This window comes from Vulpes vulpes, chromosome 2 (assembly GCF_048418805.1).
Source record: "Vulpes vulpes isolate BD-2025 chromosome 2, VulVul3, whole genome shotgun sequence".
NCBI classification, from domain to species: Eukaryota; Metazoa; Chordata; class Mammalia; order Carnivora; family Canidae; genus Vulpes; species Vulpes vulpes.
The window spans coordinates 130,259,733-130,281,408 of NC_132781.1; the positions used below are offsets into that span (position 1 = coordinate 130,259,733).

At 37.6% G+C, this 21,676-nt stretch overlaps 1 protein-coding gene and 1 pseudogene across 32 annotated transcripts in view; both read right to left on the reverse strand.

Annotated features, from left to right (window-relative positions):
* The window catches only part of PDE4D (phosphodiesterase 4D), a 1,410,178-nt gene that overhangs the window by 309,818 nt on the left and 1,078,684 nt on the right, over positions 1-21,676 (reverse strand). The gene's annotated exons all lie outside the window — the stretch shown is intronic.
* LOC112935335 (anaphase-promoting complex subunit 11 pseudogene) lies at positions 15,971-17,639 on the reverse strand (annotated as a pseudogene).

The window sequence follows — 21,676 nt, forward strand, 5'->3', positions numbered from 1 at the left end:
TGGCTCCTCACCATAGTAAAATGAAGTATATATTTTTATATGACTTATTACACCTTTTATTACTTAGCTGAGTATGCTTCTCTAGTCTGATTTCTTATTGATGTCACCCCTCCAGTATGTTCTATGTTAAGCAAACTGAATTTTCTGCATCTCATAAACCCACTACTTTCTCTCTTATCCCCAGTCACTTGCACGTGATATTCTGATATCCTCTTTCTCCTCCCATCACCATTGTCTTGGTTATCTTCTTGTGTCCTTTTTATCTTAGGTCAGTAATTTCCTTAGAAGATCACTGACTCTCCTTTGCTCCCATAAGCCTAGCTAGGTGCCTTCCTTGTGTGTTTCTATTGCATCCTGGACTTAGATGATTCCCCTAGCACTTATTATCCTGATTTCTGATTACCTTGGGGCTGACTCTACAGGGGGTCTCATCAAGAGCCATTTCTCCTTCCAACTAGACCCTTAATACAAAATTCAAATATCCACACATCACTGCACTTACTTATAAGAAGGTGAGTCTCAGTTCCAGAACCCATGAGGGAAATCCGACTGTCCTAACTAATCATGAAGGTACCATTTCTGTGGTGAGGACATGGGATACAATTCTGAACAATGAGATGTTGAAGAGAAGTCAGACATAGGAAGTCTGTTTAGAAAACATGTGTTTCCATCTTAAAAGACTTAAAGAAAAGAATATCCTTTCTTGTTTGTTTTTTTTTTTTTTACCTCTCATAGTTATCTGAATTTGATAGCTACAGCTGTGACAGACACTTGAGATCATGGAGGAATAAGCCAAAAAAATAAAAAAATAAATTACCAGTACTTGAGGATGGCAGAAACTAATGGTGGACAGGACTCAGGCCTTTGATAATGTCATTGAATTACTTACAGTGACTTGAGCTTCCCATTTGAGGGTTGCTTATATTTTAAGCCAGTTGAGTTACAGTTTTCTGTTACAGGTACAAAGATTCTAACTAACACACTTGTCAATCTTCCTCACTGCACTGGTACTAATAACAATTCATTCTTGTATATAGGAGCTGTAAAAGAACTAAGAATTACAAAAAAAATCTTGGAAGGCTTCATGGCCTGATGACAACTGAAAAGGAAGACATTATTAATGTGGTACCATGTAGAGAATCAGAGCGTTTGAGGAAAAGGCTATAAAAGTCTACTGATTTATCCCCTGGGCCAGAATATAAAATGAAACTGTGACAGTCCTTTAAAAAGCTGAGTATGAAATGATCACAGGAATCATATTGTAGCAAATCCAGAAGCCTTGAGAAATGTCACCTGGCAGAAAAGTGGCTACTAAAATATTAAAGTTGCAGCATGCACTCTGTTTTCATTAGGTAATACTTTTTCTAGGACATTCATCAGCTCCTCTCCCATGATGCTGTAGACACTGACATAGGTGTAATCTCTAAAACACATCATGATGATGAAAAGAGTATCCCCCTAAATAGATGTCTATTCTTGGGAAATTCATATAATTTGCCTGGGTCTTCTCTGCTTCATCTCTTAAAACAAAAGGGCTATATGAGATGATTCTTAAATTCCTTTCTGATTTTCATAATTTCCTGAATAGATAACACAGTGGGGGTGGGGGGATACAGTTCATGGGATAGCCCACTTCAGTTTAACAAGTATTTCTGGAGCATTGATCATGTGTCAGGTCCTATAATAAGGTAATTTTACATCTAAACATTTCCTACTAGGGGGATCCCTGGGTGGCTCAGTGGTTTGGCGCCTGCCTTTGGCCCAGGACGCGATCCTGGAATCCTGGGATGGGGCCTGCATGGAGCCTGCTTCTCCCTCTGCCTGTGTCTCTGCCTCTCTCTCTCTCTGTGTCTATCATAAATAAATAAATAAATCTTTTTAAAAAATAAATAAATATTTCCTACTATATTTAGCACTATTCTTCATTCTTGGTAACTCTGAGAAATATTGATGGAATGAATAAATACATTATTATGCTGCTCTTTCTTACATGTTAATACAGAAAGCAAAAATTACACACACACATACACACACACACACACCGATACTCCAAGAAACTGGCTATAAATGAAATATCAAAACACTTTTTTGAAAAACTGAGTTATGATTCTTAGCAGAAACTCAAGTGCTCATACAAGTGAATGGTTTGTGAACCCACAGCTAAAAATGCCTTGTTCCTTCTGAAAAATGGAAAATACATTTTGATTCTACATAAAGAGCACTTCAATTTTATCTGCCTTTGTCCTCTTTGACGCTTGCCTGGGTCAATAATTAGCACACAGCTTCTGGGATTGAGTGAAAGGAGATGATAAACAAGTGCAAATGAGTTCCCTTAAAAAAGCAAAGCAGAAAGCAAGAGAGCACTTGAGACTTGTCCTATCAAGGTGTACACATTAGCCAGCCAAAAGATGAAAATTAAGAAACCAGAACCAAGCTACATGCACTTACTTAACCTAGTCCGCAGTTAATATAATGTGTTTCACCTTCTCCTTTAGTGAGAACTAAAATTATCTAAAATTACTCTAAATGTTTTTCAAAAGCATCGCCCGTTTTACTGGGATTCTTAAACTACTCATTTTTTTCAAACTATAAGACAAAGAAATGGGGGAACAGTATGACATTCTGGAAAAAGTTCTGTAGATCAAGAGCCAGGAAATCTGATTTCTGGTCTTAGAATTCCTACACACTTGGATGAGAAACTGAACAAACTGTTTAATCTTTCTGATGTTTCTTCATTTGCAAAATGAGGAAAAAGCCCTATTCATTCTAAAGACTAATGAGGGGATCAGATGAGATAATTTTAAGGAGAAACACTTAACATACATACATGCTCTACAAATGTAAACTACTTTATGTATGATCATCAGAGAACTCTCTTATGAGCTAAAACCTGGCAATATTACATGAGGTCCTAGATACAAAGGGAAAGACAAAGAAAAAAACATAAATAACAAAACACATTACACCTATTCTTAGAAATGACACAATAATCATAAAACAGTATTAAAAAGCATGTGGTACAGCAGTTAACTGTGTAGACTCTGGAGACAGACCAGTAAGATCTGAGGTCTGACTCTGCCATTTACCAACTGTGTGATTTGGAACATACCACTTCATCTCTCTATTCTTTACTTTTCACATCTGTAAAATGGGGGTAAAAAATAGTACCTACCTCGCATGTTTATTGTTAAGAATAAAGTACCTATATATGTAAAACATTAGAATGGTGTTGGCATATGGGTCTTACACACGTGTAGCTGCTATTTAGGGATTCATTCTACGATGCTTTAAACACTAGGCTAACCTAGCTACCATTTGTCTCACATTGTTTGAGAAATAGTATAGATTTCCCACATGCACATCAGGGGATGGAAGTCTCACAAGGGCATGGTGTAGAACAAAGGAAAGCAACTTCAATATTTACTTCACAAATTGACAGCCTAGATGAGCTACACTTTCTCGATGCTTGCCGTAGATAGTAAAACAAAGCTATCTCATGAAGGACCTTGGTAAGGAAAGAAAGAAGAAAGAAAAGAAAAGAAAAGAAAACAAAACAAAAGAAAAGAAAAAAGAAAAGAGAAAAGAAAAGAAAGAGAAAGAGAAAGAAAGAAAGAAAGAAAGAAAGAAAGAAAGAAAGAAAGAAAGAAAGAAAAGAAAAGAAAGAAAACAACTGCAGGTTTCTTTAGTTTTAGGTTTTCCTCAGATACTGAAATAATGACTAAAAGTATTTTTTTATTTGCACAGTGATTTCAAAAATCACTTTCACATCCATTACCTCATTACCTGAGGGCTATTAAAGGTCAACAATGAAGTCACTTTTACCAGCGCATAGCTCTTTGAGGAATCGAGTCAGTTGAATATTTGCACTTGAGAAAAAAAGGTGGGCTCTTTGCCAGACACTTTCTGGCAGCTCCCAAGACTGAGCTTTTCACCTGAGCCAACTGGAGGCCTGGAAGGATCCAAAGGGGCAGCTCATCCGCTCAGCAGATCTTGCTGCCCTTATACTGTGGCCGGGCCCCATTTTCCCCAGGCAGCTCTCTGTCAATAGGTGAATCATTGACTATATCTTCCTCTAAAACAAGGCCATTTTGAATGCTGAGAAGAATGACTAGTCCGGGACTTCCTTTAGGATTTTCCCACTGGCTACACCCAGGGGCATCATTCCATTTGTTGGATTCAAAGGTGATTTTCCATGAGACTATACCTACTGGAAAGGAAAGTCTTGGGCTGTTTATCTAATTTGACAACTGTTACACCAGCATTGTTGATGCAGAGTCCCAAGATCAGACAAATACGGCAGAGTACCATGCCAAGGTTTTCATGGGGTCCTACCTCAAGAAACCTCCCCTAGAGAAAAGCATTGACATAAACCATTTCTAAGGCCCCAGTTCAATCTAATCAGAATGCTTGCTTCATAAAGAAATTGTTCTAGAAATTACATTGCCTGATCAGGTTTCTCTCTTTTGTCTAAATACTTACTGAAATACTTAAATATATCTTGACAATGAATTGTACTAAAGCCAGGTTAATCTTTTATCATGAAACACAGTGTAATGTCTGAAGGTCCAAGATTTGGATTAACTATCATGGTAAGACTTTAGGTATTGAATGGATAAAATTGAGCATATCTGTATTCATCCAGGGACAAAACAAGATGGTTCTAAAGTTCTTTGATCATCTTGTGTTCTTTGATTCGGGTCCTTCCTCCTATGATTTGAACATAAACCTTTAAGGGTTAAACAAGAATATTAAAGATTGTAAAACATCTAAAGGAAATTATACATTTTCTGCTTATTCAGAATCTTCCCCTCAATATCTACAGCCTTGCCTGAAACACAGTAATTATTACAAAATATTTATAAAATAAATAGCTCTCTCAGAAGTTTGGGTCATTGTAACCACACTAACATTTTTCTTTATCTACAGACACAATGGTGTTAAACACAGCAAGAGGAATTGATCAGTATTAAATAATAGAAAAAACATTTTTGTTTGCAGGAACATAATAACTAAATTGCACAAAGTCAAAAAGTAATCTACAAATTAATTACAGACTATTATTAAATGAGTCAAAACCATTCTATAAATAAATAATGCAGTACTTTGCTAAAGGTTGTTGCTATTATGTGTAAGCCCTGAGGATGAAAACTAGGAGTCCTATTTTTAATATGTTCGTCACATTAATTAATGAATAATATAAACAATTCATGCAAGCACGTCAGCTAAGCTTTACTCTTGGGAACCAGTAGGACATTTCAGTAACTCAAGAGAGGGAACACTCTCTTGACTCGGAAAGCTAATTCTAAATTCTTGATTTTCCCCAATGAGTAGGGTTTAAGCAAAATATGGCACAGAAATGAAATATATAATCAAAGCCAACTTTCCTTTAGTAGGGGAAATATGATCCTTTCGCTATTTTGAGATGATTTGGATGCTGTCTCCAAACTGGCCCCAGGCAACCTCTTCTGTGTGGTACTCATGGCACCTTCTCTTGCATCATTTTCTCTGTAGAAGGAGGGGGAACATGCCTCCATGCTCTCCCATTCCCCACTAATGACAGTTAAAATCTGTTCTCGAGAAGAATCTGATCTCACATATTCATACTTGTATGAACTCAAATCATCATCTTACCTTCCCATGAATATTTGCCTTTTTGGTCTTACCTCTGTGTAGAATGATCAAAACACAAAAACTTTAGGCTTTTTCTTCTTCAAAAGAAATTTTGAGCATTAGACATCAGAAAGATAAGGTCTCTTAGTTTATTTGGTTTTAAAATAATTTTGTCACTGAAATGATATATAAAGAAATTTAGTCCTATGGTTTCAGCTATTTAAAAGGAACTGTAGGGACACTTGGGTGGCTCAGCAGTTGAGTGTCTGCCTTTGGCTTAGGGTGTGATCCTGGAGTCCTGGGATCGAGTCCCCCATCGGGCTCCCTGCATGGAGCCTCCTTCTCCCTTTGCTTCTTTCTCTGCCCCCCCCTCTTTGTGTCTCTCACGAATAAATGAATAGAAATCTTTAAAAATTTAAATAAAAAGAACTATAAGTTTCATCTTTTTGGTGGTTCAGGCTCTGGCACTTTGTTTATATTCAATACTGGTTTGGCCACCTCATCAGTTTCTTAATGTCTGACACACATTACTGACTTCTTGATGGATGTCTCTACCTTATCTAGCACCTTCTGAATGAAAACACAGCTGAAACCATATCCATCCTTTTCTTCCACCAAGCCGCCGTCCTTTTGGACTTGCCCATTTCCCAGTCTTTACAGCTCAATCATGACTGACCTTTAATCTCCATGCCGCACTGCATTAGTTGTGAATTTCAAAGATGTTTTACCTATACAATATGTCCAGAAACTTCCTTCTTTCTAGTTCTACTTCCACGAACTTAATTTATCTCATTACTCTCTTTTTGTTTTTGTTGTTGTTGTTGTTTTTAACAAAAATAATATTTTGTCATTCTATTAGTTTGCTAGGGCCACTATAACAAATACTATAGACTCTGTGGCTTACATAACAGAAATTTATTTTCTCACAGTTCTGGAGATAGAAGGACAAGATGGAAGTGTAGGTAGACTGGTTTCTTCTAGAGGCCTCTCTCCTGGTCTTGCAGATAGTCATCTCCCTTTGTCTTTATAAAGTCTTTCTGTGTCTGCTTGTGTTCTAATCTCTTCTTATAAGGATACCAGTTATGCTGGGTTAGGGACCATGCATATGACCTTATTTTTAAAAACTTAATCATGTTTTTAAAGGCCCTATCTCCAAATATAGTCACATTCTGAGGTACTGAAGTTAGGACCTCAACATGAATTTAGGGAGAACACAATTCAATCTGTAACACTCATGTTTCCTATGGCACATGCTCTCATCCTAGAGTATTGTAGTTCCCCCTTATCCATGGGAGATATGTTACAAGACCCCTAGGTACTGAATCCTATATATACTATTTTTTTCTATACATGCATACCTATCATAACATTTAGTTTAAAAATCAGGCATAGTAAGAAATGAACAAAAATAATAATAAAATAGAAAAATTATATAACAATATACTTGGTATAATGCTTGTAAATAAAAATTATGTGAATGTAATCTTTATCTCTCTCTCAAAATATACATTTTTAAAGATTTTATTCATTTATTCATGAGACATGCAGAGAGAGAGAGAGGCAAAGACACAGGCAGAGGGAGAAGCAGGGCCCATGCAAGGAGTCCGATGTGGGACTTGATCCCAGGACTCCAGGATCACACCCTGGGCCAAAGGCAGGCGCCAAACCACTGAGTCACCCAGGGATCCCCTCTCTCAAAATATCTTATTGTACTGTACTCACTTTCTTCCTCTTGTGATCACGTGAGATGATAAAATGCCTAGGTCATGAGATGCAGCAATGACATAGGCATTGTTAGGCTACTAATGACCTTATGATGATACGTCAGAAGCAGGATCATCTGCTTCTGGACTGTGGTTGACTGTGGTAATGGAAACCATGGCTTAGGGAGGACTACACTAATATTTTTTTCCTAGAACCATTTTGATAGACTTTAGAAAAACTGTTCCACAGCCACAGACAAATCTTTAAACAAAGCATCACTCTGCAGAATCCAAGGCCTCTCTGCCTCATGTTAATTTCTCTATTTCCTCATTGAAGGCCTTGTACAATCCAAATTTCTGTTTTTAAGTTTTCTTTCCTATGACTCCATTAAAACACAGCTACTCTGAATTACTGACACACAGACCTCTATCTTACTTCTGTGGCTTCCACTTACATTTTTCCAAAAATGGTGTCATTCTGCAAGACTCTAATTGAATGCTAGTATTCTTTAGCATAACTTTCTCAATCTCTTATATACCCTTCCAAAGAATAATTGTTCCCAGTTCCTTGAGCCACAACCCATCTGTTCAACCTCCTCCCATTTTATTTATCATTGTCTTCCAGTTTCCTCACTCCCCAAATCCTAACTACTCCTTTAACAGAAAACTTGTTGCATCATAGGTGCTGAATAAATGCTTAAAATATCCCAAACAATTATTATTTATTCTTGTGTTCATCCTATAGAAATGGCAAAAGTCATGGCTTGATGATTAAGAGACACCAATGGTTATTTTGGGTGATTATTTTTCTCCTGAAAATAACAGATTTTTCACTTTATTTTTATTTTTATTTTTTTTTAGATTTTTCACTTTAAACAATTACAGATTGTTAATTTTATATCTATACATTTATTTGTGTAAATTTATATGCTTTACCAAAATTTTTTGGTGTTATCTGTGAAAACTGGAAGAAATACTCTTATGATCAACATTATGGGTTAGAGAGCCTTAGGATCCATTACTGACTGGCTTACCCCAAAGTTTCAGAGGATTTGAGGTTAAGGCACTTTTTGATCATTTCTAGTTGATTTTCCATTGTATGTCATTCTTTCCAAGGTTTACTCTGCATTTGGCCTGAAGATTTTCATTCTTACCTATCTTCCTGTCTTTGAGAAAGCTTAACAAATTAACTTAAGGCTTTGAAAGCATGATCTGAATATGGAGCAAACGTGGCCACCTCTGATAGTCTTGTTCATATAGCCTTTTCCATCTCCCAATCATCCTTGCTGCACTTATTATAGAGACTAGAGAATAAATATTAACTTTCCAATTTCCTTCCCAGTAGAGATGGCCATATGGTATGGTTCTGGCTAATGAGCTATAAGCTGAAATCTTTCAAGGGCTTTAAGGAAGGCTTTTGTGTTTCTAATAAATGGAATAGAAACAACTAGAGCTATCCCTCCTCCTCAGTCCTCTCCCTTCTCCTCTCCCTTCTCCTTATCACCTCATGTAACACCAATGTGTTGTCTGTAGCTGCAGTAGCATCATGCAGTCGTGAAGGAAAAACCAAGAAAACCGCATAGACATTAGCCTTCTGTACTTGGTGCTAACATCATACAACAACTGAAATGCCTCCAGTGGCGACTTCATCAAGAAGTAACCCCTATCTGTTCAAGCCATTATAGGTCCAGGTATCTTGTTATTTACAGCCAAAAATATTTAAAACTACGGCAACAAAGTTGACAGTTCAAGTTTTTCCACAAAGAAAAACTCTTCCTTGGCCACAGAATGTGCTTCCTAGTCAAAATCCAGTTACAAACCCACAAATCCAATTTGTTAGGTCAAAAGGAGGCAAGGGAAAGTGAGCTGGCTGTTTTCACATAAGTCGCTCACTAATAAGGGTATCTCTGTTATCCTCTTCCTTTTCCCTCAGGGATTATTACTATATATATTTTTTTTTACATATTTTAAGCAAGGAAAAAGTTAAAAATGAGATGGAAAGCAGGGATTTTTGTGAGTTATTCATTGATAGCCTTCACATAAGGATTATTATCACCTGCTCATTAGTGAAGGAGGCACAGAATGGTATAGAATTTTGTTGTCTTTCTGTTTGCGCCTGTTCTGTTTTGTTTTTACATTCCCTGTGTAGAATACCTCATAATTGTGGGGGTGCCTGGGCGGCCCAGTCATTTAAGCATCTGACTCTTAACTTCAGCTCAGGTCTTGATCTCAGGGTCATGAGCTCAAGACCCATGTTGGGCTCCATTCTGGGCATGGTGAGTACTTAAAAAAAAAAAAAACCCTCCTAATTGTGATCCATAGCCGACAAGAATATCCTTCATTTGTAAAAGGAATTCAAGAAGCTGAGTGTGCCTCTCTTGAGCTCATTATTAGAACAATTAAAATCAGCTGTTAGGTTGCTGATTCAGAGTTCAGATTTTTTTTAATTTATGTGACCTGAGGCATTGTTCATTTTTATGGAGAAATTTAGGTTCCAGTTCTACCAAGTTCTAAAGAGTTCTAATTAAAGACTCCTTGGGGAGCTTTTCCTTGATCTGCTGGATTCAAGATTTTTTACTAAATAACCTGTTAAGAGTATTTCTGGTGGGGATATTTATCTTTAATACCTTAATTGTTTTTTACACACATCCTGAAACCCCAGGGCAGGAATCTCATGAAGAAACACAAAATGGTGTTTATAAGGTATTAGAAGTAAAACTATATATTATTGAAGGATGTATGCAAATTGTTAAACCTGCAGGTCTTGTGTATGCTGAACCAAAGCTAACAAATCATACTGTTGCTTATCTGAAGAATAGATACCCTCATATGTTTAGTGCTAATTATAGGGCTCTCTTTTAAGGACTAAATTTACACATAAAGTGCACAGAATCATTATTATGTCTCTGAGTTGTTTCAAATTGAATAGTACCTTGTCTCCATAGGTCTGATAGCCTTGTAAGACCAACAGAAGCAGCTCAATGTGAGGGATTAGGGGAAACAAAGGGGAGGAGCTGACCTGGAGAACTTTCCTTGAAGCTATCCCTTCATAGCTTCCCTTCCCTTCTCATTAATGAGGGTCCTTTCCCTTCTCATTAATGAGAAAGGAAGGGTCCATAGTGAGGACCCTTGCATAGTAAGGACTGGGTGCAAGGTATTTACGTGATTGTGTTAGTTGTGAGCACATTGGGAAAATCAGTGCTTCCCATCAACTCCTTGGTACCACCATTGAGGTTTACCAGGAGAGGGAGGGGAGATATCCTAACATGGGCATATGACATTAATGAGGGCCTCTCCTCACCTCTTCATTCTTTGAAATGAGATTCTTCTTATTACATTACATTGTATGCATATCATCTATTGAAGAAATAAACCAGTCACTCTTTAGTCAAAATAATGAAAATCATCTGACTCGTCCCTCCTTTTCTTGAAATGTTGCTGGTACGTGTTTTTCCCCCTTTCTAAAACACTTGACTAGCTCCTATTCACCTTTCATTTCTCAGCTTTTATATTATTTCGTCCCACAAGCTTTGATTTTCTACTCCCATATTAATCCGTTCTCCTCTTTATAGAATCTGTTGGGCTTTGCTTTTTATTTCTCCTTTAATGCACTTTATCTGATTATGTATTTAATTTTGGTATGATGAGTAGTGTTTGTCTTCCCTACTCATTTGTCAGGCTTGTGAGGGCAGAAACCATGCCTGTTTTATTCACCAATGTTTTCTTAGAGCCCAACCCAGGCCAGGATAATATAATGTAAGTGCTCTATACATTTATCGGTAGTAAAGGGCTCAGATTGCCTTCCTGGGCTTAGAGCATGTGAATTAGCCCTGAATAACAGCAACAGTTAGGAGTCTTCAGGCAGTAAAACACCCCTTTTGCAGAGGAGAAACCTGTGAAGTTTAGAAAGTGCCCAGACTCTGGAACAAAAGAGGAAGGTAAAGAATTGCATATTTTTCATGGTCTTGCCCAGGGTCATGGTGATGGCTAATAATCTTTATTACTCAAGAAATATATACTTTTTGCCCTTATAAGGGGGAGAGGGAAGGTCAATGCTTAGTGACTATACATGGAGTTGAACCATATAACACACATTCATCATTTTTACCCTAAGATCATTGTAAAATAAAGACACAAGGAGAATACTAATGATGGCTTTTTTTTTCCTTTTAAAGATTCTGTGGTACCATTATAAATGTCTCCCTCTTAGGGATAAAATAAGAATTGCTTGTCTAGAATATACCTTTCTGTGTAAGCGGGGAAATGCCTGAAGGTAGAAACAGGAAAAGTTAGATGAGTAGCAGACTGCCGTGGTTTTATCATAAGCTTCCCATACCCTTGTTAATGAACAGATAGAAGCAGCCTTACAATCAATGCGATACTCACATAAACAATACAAATAGTTCAAAAGATTCCAATAATAAATTCTTAAGCCATCACCTGCCATTTGGAATAAGTAGGGTTTGGGATTTTCCCCACCTCTGTAACTCTGAGAAAAATGGTCTAGACTAGATGCATATGACTCTATTAAGATGATTCCTATTCATAAAATGAGAATGCAGAATAAACCGGCTTCTGTAATAGTGACACCACTGGGAGGACAAATTGGCTCAAGAAGCAATAAAATAACTGGGGAGGCATCTTAAGGTAATCAATTTTGTTGTACTGCTTTTTGCTGTGACTCTGAAGAAAGCTAATTTAGTTTCTGAAAGTAGTGTCTTGCTGCCTGGAATTGGTACCCACAAGCTTCAAATACACCATGCCATGAACTTTAAGCTGCCCTTGAAAGAAGGGCAGGCTCAGCTCCCAGCCACCAGGGAAGGTATAATTTCACAAAGCCAGACAGCCGGGGAAAGTGATCCTCAGAGGGAAGTCTTGGAGGGAAGGAAAAAAAAAACCTTACATTTCTTTTTGCCTCTCCATCAGTAACCTCAACGGAACTATATTTGGATTATTTCTCTTTATCCCTATTATTGTAGTTTTGGAAGCGTGTGTTTGGTGGTTGTTGTTAGAAGTAGGTATAGGTAATAAGAGTTGAATTGCAGAGCGAGGCACCCGGGTTCAAACCTTAGCTACCTAGCTACTTAGGAGCCATGACCTTGAGCAAGCGTCTTACCCACATGACTTCTGCTCTCAGAGCTGTTAACAAAAGGTACATGTGTAACAATAATGCCCACCTCTCGGAACTGTTGTGAGGTTGTCAAATTACCACTCAAAATCCCCGGCACAAGGCCAGGCCTATAGAATGGACTTAATACATCGAAATCTCATTCCTTCTTGTTCATTTTCTTGGCCTTTTCTCCTTCCTGTGTTTCTCCATCTCCAGCGTATCAGCCTTAGTAGTAGATGATTATCTGGCGTGGCCGCCAAGCCTGCTGCCCACAGAGAAGCTCTGTGTGCCTGACACAGGATGCAGCCCCATTAGGGATTTAGTCTGTTTACTCAATGCTCAGTACATGTCAGAATGCAAATGCTCCTGAGAGAAAAAAAAGCACTAATTTGTGTCTAATGACTTATTTACACTTTTAAGTCTCCTTCATTTTTTACAATTTACCATGAGCAGGTTCTGCTGAGGGGAATATAGGAAGAAGAAGAGCTCCAGCTTTGAGGACGTAGGGGGTGTGCAGGGGGCACGAGATGGGAAGAAGGACTAAGGGAGAAGGGATGTCAAGAGCAAGCTGCCTGTATCAGGCTCTCTGTTAAACTTGCCCCCACCCCACCACCGGCCCAATTCCTTGGTAAATCAAACATGCATGCTTTTTAAATTGTCCACTGTTAGTTTTCATGTATTATGGCCAAAATATTAAGGTGTGATATTTGTGAATGGCAGTGTTTTATTTTCACAGAGGATGTTTTACAAAGTCAACCAAAAACTAATCCTCAATCCTGCTTGTTCCAGTAATCTGGTCCATTACTGAAAGCTCTTCCTTGGAATTTTATTTCAGACACTGGTACATTAACATTGTATTAGTTCCACAAGTAGCTCTATTAAAAATTAAAAACAATGTGGGGACAATAAATTGGATATATTTTAAATATATAGATCTAGAACAACAGGAATCTTATCTTTAAAGATTAGCAGCCTAAGTTGGAGTGGGACTCTAGAATGTCCTACATTGAGATATCACCCAGAAAGACACTATTAAAGTGAAATGTCTTCCCTTTTGTAAAAATAAAAGAGTACTAGTTGACAGTTATCTCCCAATTATTTTTAGAGTAAGTTGCATTTATTTGAGGCAAGTACATCCATGACTAGATTCATTAAGGTTTATAGGTTTTAAGAGCCTCATTTTCTCCATCCTTAAGATGTAGCTAATCTTTATAAGGTATTTGAAGTGAAGTATGAAGAATCCTTGAAGTATGAAGACATGCAGTCTATGTTAAGTTTTGTATTACTTATGCTATATATTTTCCTGATGCTTGCTGACTGTATTTAATACATTCCATAGGAATTATGTTAAACTTACATATTCAAGCAATACTGTTACTAAGGTAATTTTTTAAATTCTAAAATGGTGTTAAAAGTGTACTTCTACTCATCAAGAAAATTAACTTTAATATTCTGAAGAGTAGAGAGAAAAGCACGAATTTCATTTGTTCATAGGTGTGAACTGAGCATGACTTCAGAAGTTATGGTGGACTACCATTATTTGAATAAAAAATGAAATATAAGAGATTTAGGACCCTTAGAATCGAAGTCACTCTCTTCAAGTATAATCATAGACTTGGTGAGTAGTATCTTGAGATGAGCCAAAGTTAATTATTTTGTTTTTTAAACAGTATCTTGAAAAAAACATATCTCCTATATAAACTTTTCTCAATTCTGAATACGGAAGTGTTGGTTTGCCAAAAAAAAGAGGTCATAGCCATTATTCATTCTCTATTCATTTTTATAATATAAAGAACATTTTAAAACAAGTTGCAGTTTTGCCAGAGTGGAACTTAGTAGCCAGAAGCCTATTGGCGTTTGCTATTATTATTAGTCCTTTTATATTCTCTTAATGGAACTAGTACTTTTAAAAGGAATTAGTACAAGTGAAGGACATTCATAAATCCCCCACTTTAATGGTGATGGTTGCAAACAGTAGTAGCCGAAGTAGTAAACATCTAATGTTTATGGGGTACTTACTATACGACAGGCACTATATTAAGCATTTTATACTACTACCTCACTAATTCCCACAGAAACCTTCTAAGTTGGGTACTACTATTATTTCCATTTACATGTGGGGACACTGATGCAGAGAGAGGGTTCACAGCTACTAAGTGAAGGAATCAACCAACCTGGTCTGACTCCAGAGACCAGGACTATGCCTCTCTAGGACTAGTCTAGAACTCAGTAGGATACCCACACGATTCTACTAGAACAATCAAAATGATTTCATTAAGTCATTTTTTTTCCTGCCTCCAAAGTGATTTTTAGGGAATTCTGAGAGGGCATGGAGATTTGCTTAGGATGATTTGCTTAAATCTAGGAATGGCATGAGAATCCTCCATCTTGTGGACTCTACTACCTACCACCTCCACTCCCATCCTCATTCATGGTAACACAACACATTACCGTAAACTACTTTTCTTTGGTAGTGGGGAGGGATGTTATGAGGAAGAGATGTGGGAAATTTCACATGTTAGAAATCAGGAGAACCATTGGTTTCATATATGATTTCATGTGAATGTTTAAGACAATCTCTCAAGGATTCTTTAAGGTTCCATAATCTATGATGCCCACCAGTAAATGTTGCATCGCATGGTAAGACTTTATACTCCTATGTTATTTCACAAACAAATCTCATTTGACTCTCACAAAAAAATCTGCAAGCTGACGAGGAAAGAGAAAAATAGTCTCACTTCACTCAGACAAAGATAAGGTTTCAAGGCTTTATGGCGCAGTACAAACAGGACCCAAAGCTAGCATTTAGGTTCTCAATCAGTCTTTCATGAGTGCAAAGGTGTTATATAATAGCCTATGGCTTGGTGAAAACAGTCTTCTCTGTGAACTACATTTTGCACAAGAAAACCAAGGGCTCAATAATCTCATACCCTTGTTTAGTGTATTTTAGGATTCGTTGAAGTGTTGAATCTAAAGGAGCTGGTTATCTCAAGAGAATGCCTGGCGAAGCAGGGTTGGAAGAATGCATGTCATTAGCTCTTGAAACCTGTTACCACTGAGTTCATGTTCCTAAATTATTTCTTTCTGGGAGGAAGCTGGAGGAGCAGGTTTTGAACCCAAGATAATCCAAATCAGGTAGAGAGGACAGGAGTGTGATTAGGATACTAATCAGGAACTCCAAGGTAAGTATGCAGCTTCTGAGGTCCTGGAGCAGACATGCCTCTGAGAAATGCTCAATTTCCAAATATAGAATAGCGAAGTAACAAGGTTTTGCTTCTCGCTTGAACTCAATTTCTCAATGCTGTAGGAACTCTTGACGACAGTCTGTTTTCATGATCCTTGATGGCATTTTTAGCACAATAATGGAAAAGAGTAATAAAATAAAAAAATAATGTAAACTAGAGAATAGATTATGAAACTTTTGTCCGTTAGGTAACCATATCAACTGTGTGTGTGTGGCCATTACATTTCTGCTGGCAGTGATGTATTTGTTGTTGTCAGTGCTTCTCCAAATCCCAAGTTCTTACTTAGAAGTGTAGAAGAAACCTTTTCAAGGTTCAGACAATTTAATGAGTTTTACTTATTGGATAAAAGTGTCACAATCTGAAGGAAAACAAATACAGCTCCAGTCCTTGTTTCAAGTGTGTCCCCACCGCCACCGGAGGGGCTGTCGCCAGGGGAGTGGGCGGCGGGCCAGTGGGCGGCGGGGATGGGGCGGGTGCTGGCACAGGGTGGCCTCACTCCTTGAACTTCCACTCCTGGCGGCACATGGGACAGTGCTGCTGCACCTGCTGCGCGTTGAGCCACTTGAGGATGCAGTGCATGTGGAAGCAGTGGGAGCACTGGCCCCACACCAGGGGGCAGTCATCGCCCGGCACCTTGCAGTCCGGGCAGCAGCCATTAAAGGTCATCCGGCAGATGCCACAGTTCTCGTCGTTGGCCACCCAGAGCCAAGTAGCCACGCCGTTCCAGCACTTGATCTTCACCTTCATGGCCGCGGAGCCATACGGGGTTTTTTTTTAAAGAGATCCGACTAAATCGGGGTTGACAAATAGAGGGGACCACGAGTTCACGCCAGGGAACCGCCACCCAGCCCACTAGGCCTGCGCCACCACCCCGGGGTGAGGTGCCGGGCAGGACCCGGGCTTGGGGGGAAGGGGTGAGGGCAGGAGCATGCAGCAGAGGCCGGGAGAAAGTGAGGTGCACGGAGGGACCAGGGTGTGTGGAGAGTGGGATGTGGGGAAGCGGTGGGGGGGGGGGGCGGAAGGCGCAGGGGTGCAGGCCGAGAGTAGGGGAAGGCGTAGGGGTGTGCGGAGAGGGTGGGGTGAGGAGCAGGGGTGCCTGAAGGGGGTGGGGAAGGCGCCCGGGTGCGGGGAGAGGGCAGAGGGAGGGCGCGAGTGTAAGAAGCAAACCTTACTCTACATCTACTGAAAACAGACTCCTAGACAGTGATGAGTCTAGATATAGCTTTCTTTGAATCTCTCTGGATTACACACCCCAGGTATAAGAAGAAATGCATCCACGTATATTTTTAAATCCAAGGTTTGATTCTCTGATCAAGTTAGAAGTGAGCCATCTGAATATCACATGATATATTTTCCTAAATATTTTATATTTTCTCTAAGTCATTTTCACTTGTGGTAAATAATAAAAATCAACAATGACAGATAATATATATTTCAGCATTTCCAAGTCATGGTCTCTAGATGAGTTCCAGTATATACAGGTGATGATATGTGATATATAAATGCATCTGAAGGGGAAGAGGTGTCCTGTGGTAAAATAAGTTTGAGAAAAAAATGTAATAAAGTTTGATAGATTTTCAGCACTTCCCAGTGCCTTTAATATGCTAAGGAATGGATAATGTTCCACAGGGTAACAGAATATGCAGACTTTTCTGAAAACTATGTGAGCATAAAAGCATTATTTTGCAGAGTAGTTCCAGGGACCAATGTCTCACGGATACATTTTGTCACATGAGCTTGGGAATCACACAGGTGTGAATTCCTATTATGGCTCAACGTTGCTGCACAACCTTGAAAGAGTTAATGAAATACAGCAGCCCCCAGTAGCCCCTCCCTTACTCGTGGTTTCTCCTTCTGCAGTTTCAGTTACCTGTGGCCAACCACAGTCCGGAAGCAGAGGATTCCTCTTCTGGCACATCACCAGAAGGTCAGTAGTAGCCTAACGCTACGTCACAATGCTCGCAAGATTCAACTCACTTCACCCCGTCACATAGGCATTTTATCATCTCACATCATCACAAGAAGAAGGGGGAGCAGAGTACAATAATATACTTAGAGGGACCACATTCATGTAACTTTTATTACCATACGTTGTCATAATTGCTCTATTTTATTATTAGTTATTGTTGTTCACCTCTTACTGTTCCCAATTTATGAATTAAACTTCATTGTAGGTATGTATTATAGGAAAAACAGCAGATGTAGGGTATTGTACTATCTAAGGCTTGCGGCATCCACTGGGCATCTTTGGAACATATCCCCCACAGATAAGAGGGGACTACTGTATTCTAAACTTTGATGTCTTGAGGTTAAAAAAAGGTTATTGAATTTAAAAAATAACTGGAGAAAACCACATTATATCGTTGACATTCAAATGCATCTAGGATCTTCTCAAATACCCAAATTCACTAATATCACCACAAGATACATTTTCCTTAGAAAATTTACTGATATAAATATTGTCATTGCTGCTTTTATCTCATCACTTTATAGAAATGTTTTCAGTTTTCTTGCCTTTCCTAGAATCTGAATTCCATTAACAGCTTCAGTTTGCTAAAGTTTTAATTCACACTTGGTGAATAATTTTGCACTTACTGGAACACTATATGAAATATTCCAAAATCTTTTTTTTCCTGAACACAAGCATATTGTCGACTATGATGGACTTATTCATAGAATTTAATATTATTTATCACTTTAAATATCATACTATTTATCATTTTTCTAAGAATTATTTTCTTAGCTGTTTTCTTTCTTGTCACTTCATCTAGATCAATGCTTTTCTATAGAAATATAATATGAACCATGAACGGGAACCATATGCATAGTTTTACATTTTCTAAAAGCCACATTATGAAAAGTTTTTTAAATACCAGGTAAAATTATTTTTTTATGATTTTATTTTTAAGTAATCTCTACACCCAACGTGGGGCTCAAACCCATAACCTGAAGATCAAGAGCTGCACACTCCACCGACTAAGCCAGCCAGGTGCCCCCAGGTGAAATTAATTTTAATAATATATTTTATTTAACTCAATATATGCAAAATATTACCACATACATGTAATCTTAATAAAAATTAATAATGAGATATTTTTCACATTTGCTCATACCAAGTATTGGAAATCTCTGCATTTTACACTTACAGCACATCTTACATGGATTAGCCACAATTCAAGTGCTCTGGGGCTAGTGGCTATTTTGTTGGACAGCACAGGTCTAGATTAGCAATCAGCTTTCTTTGGGAGCCATTTTTCTACTCACATACAAGATACACTGATACACAGAGTTACTGCATTTCCAAGGAAGAATGGAGAAAGAGAAAACCATATTGTGATGTGGATAATGGGTGATCTATAGGCTCATTCAATAGTCAAATACCTTAAATTCATTGACGAGCTTAGTTATATGTGGGTTCATGTTGCTACTTGACACGAAGCCCCAGAGTCCCTTATAACAGCTCAATTCACTAAGCCAATGGATTATTACAATTTATTTGCAAGTAGAAAAAGCAGTAACAGTTATTTGAAATGTAAAAAAAATAAATAAATTCTGTAAATATATGTTGAATGCTATTTGCAGGCATAGCACCTGACTAGGCTGTGACATTTTGGAAAAGTTAATAGATATAAGAAATCCAATTTCCCAGGCAGCATGTACACACACACACACACACACACACACACATCCAAACATACACATATATGCACATATGCATGTATGTACGGTATAAATCCCACTTATTTTTAAAGAGTCAGTGGTTGGTGATTGTTATTTCTATTTTTTTTTAAATAAAGGGCACTATAGAACAGAATCATTCTTGTTCCATAGACAAGCTTGCTATTCACACTTAAATTTGCCTTCAACAGAAAGAAATCTGTAGCTTTTTCTTGCAAGTTATGAAAATCAACATAAACTGACTGTTTCTATATACCACAGTGGTCTAAGGGTTTATGAGCATATCATCTCACTCAATACTTACAGCAGTTAATGATGTAGGTGCAGAAGCAATTGAACAGAGTACCTTTAAGAAGCTTAATAAATGCCATCCAACCCATAAATGGAACAGCTATGATTTGAACCTAGGAATCTCTACTGAGTCATGAAGCTAAAGTACTCACTTTAAATGCATGGTGTTCTAAACGCTCTCTAGATAACAATTTGTTATCTAACCTGGATTAGGTATTTAAAAGCGATGCCGATATTTCTTAAGACTTAAATATCTCTGAAGATCTAAAGGGGAAAAGTCTTTGTAAATACCTAGTTTTATACTTAGCATAACCTCTCATTTTATTTTATTCCAAGACTCATCCAGAAAAGGCTCAGCTTCTTTCCTTATCTCTGACAAATACCAGATTCTGTAACATAAAGAGCCTTTTACTGGCATCATTTCTCCCAGTGCTTGCATTCAGCTTTAATGTGATTATTTTGTGGTCTGCTGGCTCTTGAGAGATGATAGACACCTTCTCCTTTGAACTGTGAATTACCATATTTGGACTTGCTTCTTCAAATAGTTTTTACTAGCCCTTTTTGTTTCTCTCATTTGTTAAATTGAAACATTAAAATGATCAAGTTTATCCTAATAGTATCTAAGTTTTTGTTTTGATAATGTGACAGAGTTTAACTTAGAGTAATTGCACATAAACCAGATGAGTAAACTGGACAAGTAAACAGCCCACTGATTTCTCAGGAATCCCTTTGAAAGTGGGCATCCAAGGAGGTTTCTATCTCAGAACACCAAAATATACAATATAATGTAAAAAAACTAATCTTTATTTTCATATCTATTTTCCTGCTTGTACTTATTAGCATTCAAAAGAATAATTACCATTGTTCAGAAGAGCAATGTCAGCAATAGGGTCACTTTTGAAAGTCAACATATATCAGAATTGATTTAAGCAACATATATCAGAAGCGAACGCATAAAATTTGGGGCTTCATATGTTTAGCAGATTATAGGTCCTCATACATTGGATGAATGATTGAATTGCATGTAAGTTCACAGGGACACTGAACTATATTCATTGATCATTCTTTGATCTTTCCTGAGCTTGGTGCTAATATCATGGATACCTGCTTGATTACAAAGAAATATTTAGGCAAATACCCTGGGTCATTTATAGTTTGTTTTGGTTTTTTTTTTTTGTACATCTGTAATGTTATTTCTATGAACTTAAAGAGATATAGTAGTTGTATGGTTTATAAATTCAGTTTCACATGAGGAGGTTGAGGTCTATGGAAGTTAAGTAACTTGCCTGATATTGTATAATGAGCCAAGATGAGAGTGGAAATCTAGTAGTGCTGGCTGCTGCTCTTCCAGGAAAAAACTGGTATAGCTCACATCATATTACTAAAAATAATCTCAATAAATCTTGCATGCTGGGACTTCATCATTATGATAATAAAGAACATTTATGTTAAAAATAAAACATTTTGTGTGGTGAGTTATACAATAAATAGTAAATAGATGAAGTCTCAGTGGATTTGAATGTGAAAATTTACATTAGGTCTTCATACAATATACAAAATAATTTATGGAAAGGAATTTTTTCCTGCAGGTGTTGTAATAAAAATCTTTTCTATCTATTTACTCATCCATTAGATTTCTTTTTTAAACCAAGAAAAATTAAAAAACAGTCCTGACTCATGCCTTCTTCTCTCCCCACAATTCACTGTCACTGAGAGTAAAAGATGAGTAAACTTGTGTGAAAAATGATCACTAAGTTTTTAACACAAACTTCCTGATATTTCTGGTGGTATAGGATACTAGTCAGCTTGCTCAGAAGCATTACAAATTCTTCTCTGAGGATAGAAACAATATTGGTGGATGGGGCTAGCTTCCAGACTTCATCTCTTAAATTCTTATTTTAGGTATGTCTCAAGGCTCTTTTTCGGTGATTTAAATCATTCATGGAAAAGCAAATGTTCTGGCAACCTCATTTTGAACATCTCAAACAAAAACAAAATAAAAAATAAAAACAAAACAAAACCCAAAAAACAAAAACCCA